Source organism: Triticum dicoccoides, chromosome 3B (genome assembly GCF_002162155.2).
Source record: "Triticum dicoccoides isolate Atlit2015 ecotype Zavitan chromosome 3B, WEW_v2.0, whole genome shotgun sequence".
NCBI lineage: Eukaryota > Viridiplantae > Streptophyta > Magnoliopsida > Poales > Poaceae > Triticum > Triticum dicoccoides.
Genome location: NC_041385.1, coordinates 865,066,575 through 865,074,144, shown reverse-complemented (window position 1 = coordinate 865,074,144; position 7,570 = coordinate 865,066,575).

The window sequence follows — 7,570 nt, the reverse complement described above, 5'->3', positions numbered from 1 at the left end:
ACTTGAACTATGGTGGGCATAGGATGCGGCTGTCCACCAAACTATTAAACCACAGGTTGATCCACAAGAAACGTGTAACCTTAACAACATGCAATCAGTAAAATAAAGAGGTTTAGCATGTATGTATGACTAAACCAATAATTTTTTGAGGGAATGATGATGAAATAATATTAATAGTCTGATGCCGTGGCCTGTGAATCCGGCCATGTGGCGCTACAAGTTTCTCTTCAAGAAGCACCTTGAGGAGTGCTTTGACAAGTATCTCAGCTCGAGGATGTGGAGGCTAGTAAGGCCAAGATCATGGCAGGCGCATTCATGTCGGACGAGATCGCCCGTGGCTGCCTACCATGAGAACGACAAAGTGTCTGACCTGCTATCATGCCGCATGGTGGACGACCTCCACTCCAAAGGTTCGCTTGGCAACTGCATCTCGGTCAGAGACATGTCGGGAGCTTCAATGACACCCGCATGGACGTCTGCATCATATAAGGACTTGTACTATCACTAGTAGAAAAGGGGGCAATGGTTCAGGCCGGGTCAGCCCATTAGTCCCGGTCCAGGCCGGGCCACGTGAGCCATTGGTCCCGGTTCGTCTGGACCTTTTGGTCCCGATTGGTGGGACGAACCGGGACCAATGTGCCTTGCTTCTGGCCCACCACCATTGTTCCCGGTTGGTGGCCTGAACCTGGACCAAAGGCTTCCCTCTAGTCCCGGTTCAAGCCACGAACCGGGACCAATTAATTGCGTATATATACCCCTCACCCGCGAGCAGAGCACTCTCACTGCTCTGTTTTTCGTGGCCGGCGAGGAGAGAGCTTTGTGGTGCTCTAGCTCACCTCCTATGCACACGAGGTGTTCGATGGAATGCTCGAGCCACACTATTTAAGCTTTCTCCTCTTCAAGCTCGACCTCCAAGCTCGATTTTCCTCAATATTTGTCTAGGTTTAGCGGTCCGTCACGTCCCGTTCCCGTCTTCACCGCCATTGATCCTCGCGCCGATCTCGTCGCCGGCACCACCGTGGTGAGCCTCTTGTTCTTATCTTCTTTCTGAAAGGAAAAAAATTTCTTACTTGTATGTTTATATAGATACTTGTATAATTTTCTTACGTTTATTATTGCATCTTGTATAGTGCGATGGTTTTGGTATCCGCCTCCGTCGGCCCTCGTCCTGTCTATGATTCGGATGTGATATATATTATCTTTTCATAACTATTGGTTCATCTATTTTTTATGACAATTATGCCGACCAACATGACATAGATTTTATTTATCTAGGAGGTTGTTGAATCGGAAATTCCAACCGACCCTATTGTCGAGAGGTTAAATTTAGTTGAAGAAGAAAACAATTTCTTGAAGGAAAAAATTAGAAAAATTGAGGAGGAGAAGATGATATTGGAGTTGCATGTTGCGGATGTCGTGGATGATCACAAAATGAAGATGGATCCAATGCGCTTGAAGATTAGAAAGATTAGAAAATATGTCATTCATACCGAGGCTTGGTATCATTATGCCGTTGGATCAGTTGTTACATTGGTTGCGATTATAATCGCATTTATTTTCGCATTGAAATGTTTTACATAGTTTCAATGTATGGTTTAATTAATTTAGATGCTCTGCAGAGCTTTATGTTGTTAGATGAGAACTATGTATGTACTTTGGTTTTAATGTGATGATGAACTTCTATTAATTTGGTCACTTAATTATCTCACTAGTAGAAAAGGGGGCAATGGTCCAGGCCGGGTCAGCCCATTAGTCCCGGTTCAATCCAGAACCGGGACCAATGGGGGCATTGGACCCGGTTCGTGAGCCCCGGGGGCCGGCCGGGCCACGTGGGCCATTGGTCCCGGTTCGTCTGGACCTTTTGGTCCCGGTTGGTGGAACGAACCGGGACCAATGTGCCTTGCTCCTGGCCCACCACAATTGGTCCCGGTTGGGGGAATGAACCGGGACCAAAGGCTTCCCTTTAGTCCCGGTTCAAGCCACGAACCGGGACCAATTAATTGCCTATATATACCCCGCGAGCAGAGCACTCTCACTGCTCTGTTTTTCGTGGCCGGCGAGGAGAGAGATTTGTGGTGCTAGAGCTCACCTCCTATGTACACGAGGTGTTCGATGGAATGCCTGAGCCACACTACTTAAGCTTTCTCCTCTCCAAGCTCCACCTCCAAGCTCCATTTTTCTCAATATTTGTCTAGGTTTAGCGGTCCGTCACGTCCCGTCCCCGTCTTCACCGCCGTCGATCGCCTGCGCCGATCTCGTCGCCGGCACCACCGTGGTGAGCCTCTTGTTCTTATCTTCTTTCTGAAAGAAAAAAAAACTCTTACTTGTATGTTTATATAAATACTTGTATAATTTTCTTACTTTTATTATTGCATCTTATATAGTGCGATGGTTTTGGTATCCGCCCCCGTCGGCCCTCGTCCTGTCTATGATTCAGATGTGGTACATATTATCTTTTCATAACTATTGGTTCATTTATTGTTTATGACAATTATGCCGACCAACGTGACATAGATTTTATTTATCTAGGAGGTTGTTGAACCGGAAATTCCAACCGACCCTATTGTCGAGAGGTTAAATTTAGTTGAAGGAAAAAATTAGAAAAATTGAAGAGGAGAAGATGATATTGGAGTTGCATGTTGAAGAGGAGAAGATGATATTGGAGCTTTACCCGATGCATCGTTTCGGCGCCACCACCACCCGTCCTGCCGCCCTCGCCGCTATCGTTGTTCTTTGGCACGCCAGCCTCGGTCATCCGAACTCCACTGTTCTTCATCAGATTCTTTAGAGTTTTCATTCTCATGTAATAAGGTTGACAACCACTCTTGTGAGGCTTGCCGTCTTGCAAAGCATGTTCGTCTCCCCTTTAGCAAGTCTACAAACATTTCCACTTTTCCGTTTCAGTTATTGCGTAGTGATGTTTGGACGCCCCCGGTTATGAGCAACACGGGTTATCTATACTATTTGGTGATATTGGATGATTTTCCCATTATGTGTGGACATTCCCTCTCCGTCACAATTCTGACACTCGCGCCACACTCACAACTTTTTATTCATATGTCACCACACAGTTTGGTCGTCCTACTTGCCTTGCAAATTGACAACGGAAACAAGTTTGACAACGTTGCCGTCCGCAATCTCCTTGCGTCCGACGGTACTATCTTTAGGCTCACTTGCCCCTAAACTTCACAGCAGAATGGCCGTGCCAAGCGCGTCATCCACACTCTTAATGACTGTGTCCGCACATTGCTCTTCCACTCCAACGTGCCTCCTCGGTTCTGGCCGGACGCCCTTGCGACTGCCAGCCTTCTTATTAACAATCTACCGTGTTGTCCATGCTGGAACTACTGTCCTCACCAGCTCCTCTTCGGTGCCGCTCCATCTTATGATGGTCTTCGCATTTTCGGGTGTCTCTGCTATCCTAGTACCACGTCGACCACTCCTCATAGACTCGCTCCCCAGTCGGTTCATCGCATCTTCCTTGGTTATCCTCCCAACACCAAAGGTTGCTGATGCTATGATCCAGTGTCCCATCCCGTTTTCACTTCGCGGAATGTGTACTTTGATGAGCTGGTATTCCCGTTTCAATAGGTACCGTACTCCTCGGCGTCTCTGGCGGCGCGGCTCGCCCCTGCCACCACCTCCGGCGAGTGGCCATGCCAAGCACCGTGTTCGGCTCTGCCCGCGCTTCCAGCGCCGGCCGCCCCCTCCCGCGGTGCTTCGGGTGTGGCTGCCCCTTCGGGCGCCCCCGCCGCCGCGGCCTCTGGCGCCTTGATACATCTCCAACGTATCTATCATTTTTGATTATTCCATGCTGTTTTATTATCAATCTTGGATGTATTATAATCATTATATAGTCATTTTATATCATTTTTGGTACTAACCTATTAACATAGTGCCAAGTGTCAGTTGCTGTTTTCTGCATGTTTTTTACATCGTATGAAATCAATATCAGAATGAGTCCAAACGCCATGCCAATTTACGATGATTTTTATGGGCCAGAAGGAACACAACAGGCCCTGGTTGCACCTAGGGGGAGTCCCGAGGTGGGGACAACCCACCAGGGCGCGCCAGGAGGCCCAGGCGCGCCCAAGTGGGTTGTGCCCACCTCGGGTGCCCCATCGACCGACTCTTTGCTCTTTAAATACTCCAATATTCCAGAAACCCTAGGGGAGTGGACGAAATTTTCATCCAGCTGCCGCAGATCCAGAACCACGAGAACCAATCTTGACACCATCAGGGAGGGGTTCCCACTTCCATTGGTGCCTCTCCGATCATGCGTGAGTAGTTCATTGTAGACTTTCGGGTCCATAGTTAGTAGCTAGATGGCTTCCTCTCTCTCTCTTGATTATAAATACAAAGGTCTCTTGGAGATCCATATGACGATGTAAGTCTTTTGGTGGTTTATTTGTTGGGATCTGATGAACTCTGAGTTTATGATTAGTTATATCTTTTTATATCCATGAAAGTTATTTGAGTTCTTTGATCTCTTATATGCGTGATCTCTTATAGCCTCGTATTTCTTCTCTGATATTTGGGTTTTTCTTTGGCCAACTTGATCTATCTATCTTGCAATGGGAAGAGGTGCCCGGTAGTGGGTTCGATCTTATGGTGTTTGATCCCAGTGACAGAAAGGGAACCGACACGTATGTATCTTTGCTACTAAGGATAAAAATATGGGATCCATATCGGCCGCAATAGATAAACGGATCTTGTCTACATCATGTCATCGTTCTTATTGCATTACTCCATTTACTCATGAACTTAATACACTAGATGCATGCTGGATAACGGTCGATGTGTGGAGTAATAGTAGTAGATGTAGGCAGAAGTCGGTCTACTAATCTTGGACGTGATGCCTATGTAATGATCATTGCCTGGATATCGTCATTATTGTTTGAAGTTCTATAAATTTCCCTACAGTAAGTTGTTCACCCACCGTTTGCTATTTTTCTCGAGAGAAGCCACTATTGAAACATACGCCCCTCGGGTCTTCTTTCTCATATATTTGCCTTGCGATATACTTTTTTCTTGCGTTTATTTTCAGATCTATTAAACCAAAAAAAATACAAAAATACAAAAATACCTTTAACACATCGGGTTGCGAGGTGCCGTACCCTGAAAGGGATTGACAACCCCTTTAACACATCGGTTTGCGAGGTGTTGTTCTTTAGGTGCAGGGGCTGTTTACGTTGTGTTGCTTGGTTCTCCTACTAGTTCTATAACCTTGGTTTCATATCCGAGGGAAACATCTACCACCGCTGTGTAGCATCATCCCTTCCTCTTTGGGGAAATACAGACGTAGCTTCAAGCGACATCAAAAGGAATTTCTGGCGCCGTAGCCGGGGAGGATCTTCAACATAACCAGGGTCCTGATCACAAATCTCATCTCCTTCCCATTTACATTATTTTCCTCTCGTTTTCCTCTCCCCCACTTAACAAAAAATTGATGTTTTACTCGCCTCTCTTTTTCCGTTTGCCGTTTTCTTGCCGGATATATTTTTGAGTGCAATCTTGTTGTGTGGTCATCATGACTCAAGAGAACACCAAACTATGTGACTTCTCAAATACCAACAACAATGATTTATTGAGACTCCGCTTGCTCCTCCCGCCACTAGTGCAGAGACTTGTGATATTAATACTGCTTTGCTGAATATTGTTATGAAATACCAATTTTCCGGTACTCCTAATGAGGATGACGCAACCCATCTTAATACCTTCATGGAATTATGCGATATGCAAAAGAAAAAAGATGTGGACAATGATGTGGTCAAGATTAAATTATTTCTGTTTTCCTTGTGTGATTCCTCAAAAATTTGGTTCCCTTCTTTGCCTCGCAATAGTATTCATTCTTGGAATAAGTGCAAAGATGCTTTTATCAGTAAGTATTTTCCTCCCGCAAAAATTATTTCCCTTAGAACCCAGATCATGAATTTCAAGCAACTTGAACATGAGCATGTTGCACAATCTTGGGAAAGGATGAAAATGATGCTAAAGCCCAACTCATGGGTTAAATCTTTGGATGATCATACAAAAAATTTATGTGCGGTTTAATTTATTTTTGCTTTTTCTTTCTGTTGTTGAGTGTTAGCACAATTATGCTACAGTTATGATTGTGTTTTTTATGTTTTAATTAGTGTTTGTGCCAAGTAAAGTCTTTAGGATCTTCCGGGGTGATAGTTGTTTGATCTTGCTAAAAAAGAAAGAAACTTTATGCTCACGAAAATAATTATCATGAATCACAGAAAAGAGCTTTTGCCCTGATTCTGGTTGAAGAATATTAATATACAAATTACGCTCGTCTTCCTAATTTGGTATGATTTTTGGAGTAACAGAAGTATTCCAAAGTTCCAGATTACTACACACTGTTCTGTTTTGACAGATTCTGTTTTCTTTGTGTTGTGTGCTTATTTTGATGGCTCTATGGTTTTCTTTGATGATTTTTTGCCATAGAAAAGTTGGAATACAGTAGCACTAGTAGAAAAAGGGCCTATTGTCCCGGTTGGTAAGGGCCTTTAGTCCCGGTTGGTGAACCGGGACTAAAGGGTCGGTACTAATGCCTCCCCCCTTTAGTCCCGGTTCAATCCAGAACCGGGACTAAAGGCCCCGGCCACGTGGAGCCTTTAACAATCCACCTTTAGTCCCGGTTTGTAACACCAACCGGGACTAATGGAAAGTTTATGATTTTTTTTTTGAATTTTTTTTAAATTTTTTTATAAAATTTTTTATTTTCAAATTTCTGAATTATTTTAACCCCTCATTAGTGAATCTCAAATCAGCACCCCTCATCACTGCTCAATTTATCCACTTCTCTAATCACCCTCATCATTCCAAATCACCTAACTTCCTGAACGGTCACCCATCCTCCCACTCACCCAGCCTGAGCACGCTTAACTTCCGGGTTCTATTCTCCCTCGTTTCCAAGTCTGCACTTGTTGTTTTCCTGACAATAGTAAGATGTTAATCCTATTAACCCTCAGGAATTTTGCTTGAGCATGAATTGACACATTTCACTGTTTGAGTTTCAAACTATTGTTTTCAAAAACAATAATTATTTAGAAAACAATAGTTATTTTGAATAATTAGTTTGACCAGGATTTGACCATAGTTTGACCAGAGTTTGACTACAGTTTGACCAGATTTGACCAAAATTCAAAATAACTGAACAAATTAGTTATTAACACTAATATTCTAGAATAATTAGTTTGACCATGGTTTGACCACAGTTTGTCATTTTTCCGATTTTTTCCACTCTAGATATTAAAAGCCCCGTAACTTTTTTTCTGTTAGGTTTTTGAGGATTTTGAAAATGTTTAACGGGGTTCCCCCCGTTAAATTTGGATGTAACTTTTCGAGTAGATGATTTTTCATATAAAAAACTTTTTCATCCGAGTTAGTATGCAAATGTTATGCTCATATTTACAAATTCCAGAGAGATTTTGCAAATAAAGTCGAAATTCACATTTGCAAATTTCCCCAACAACTAGACCACATATCACATGGGAAACTTATTTTCTTTTATTTTTTTGACATTTCCATCATTTTCTTTTATTTTTTTTAAAATTGAAAA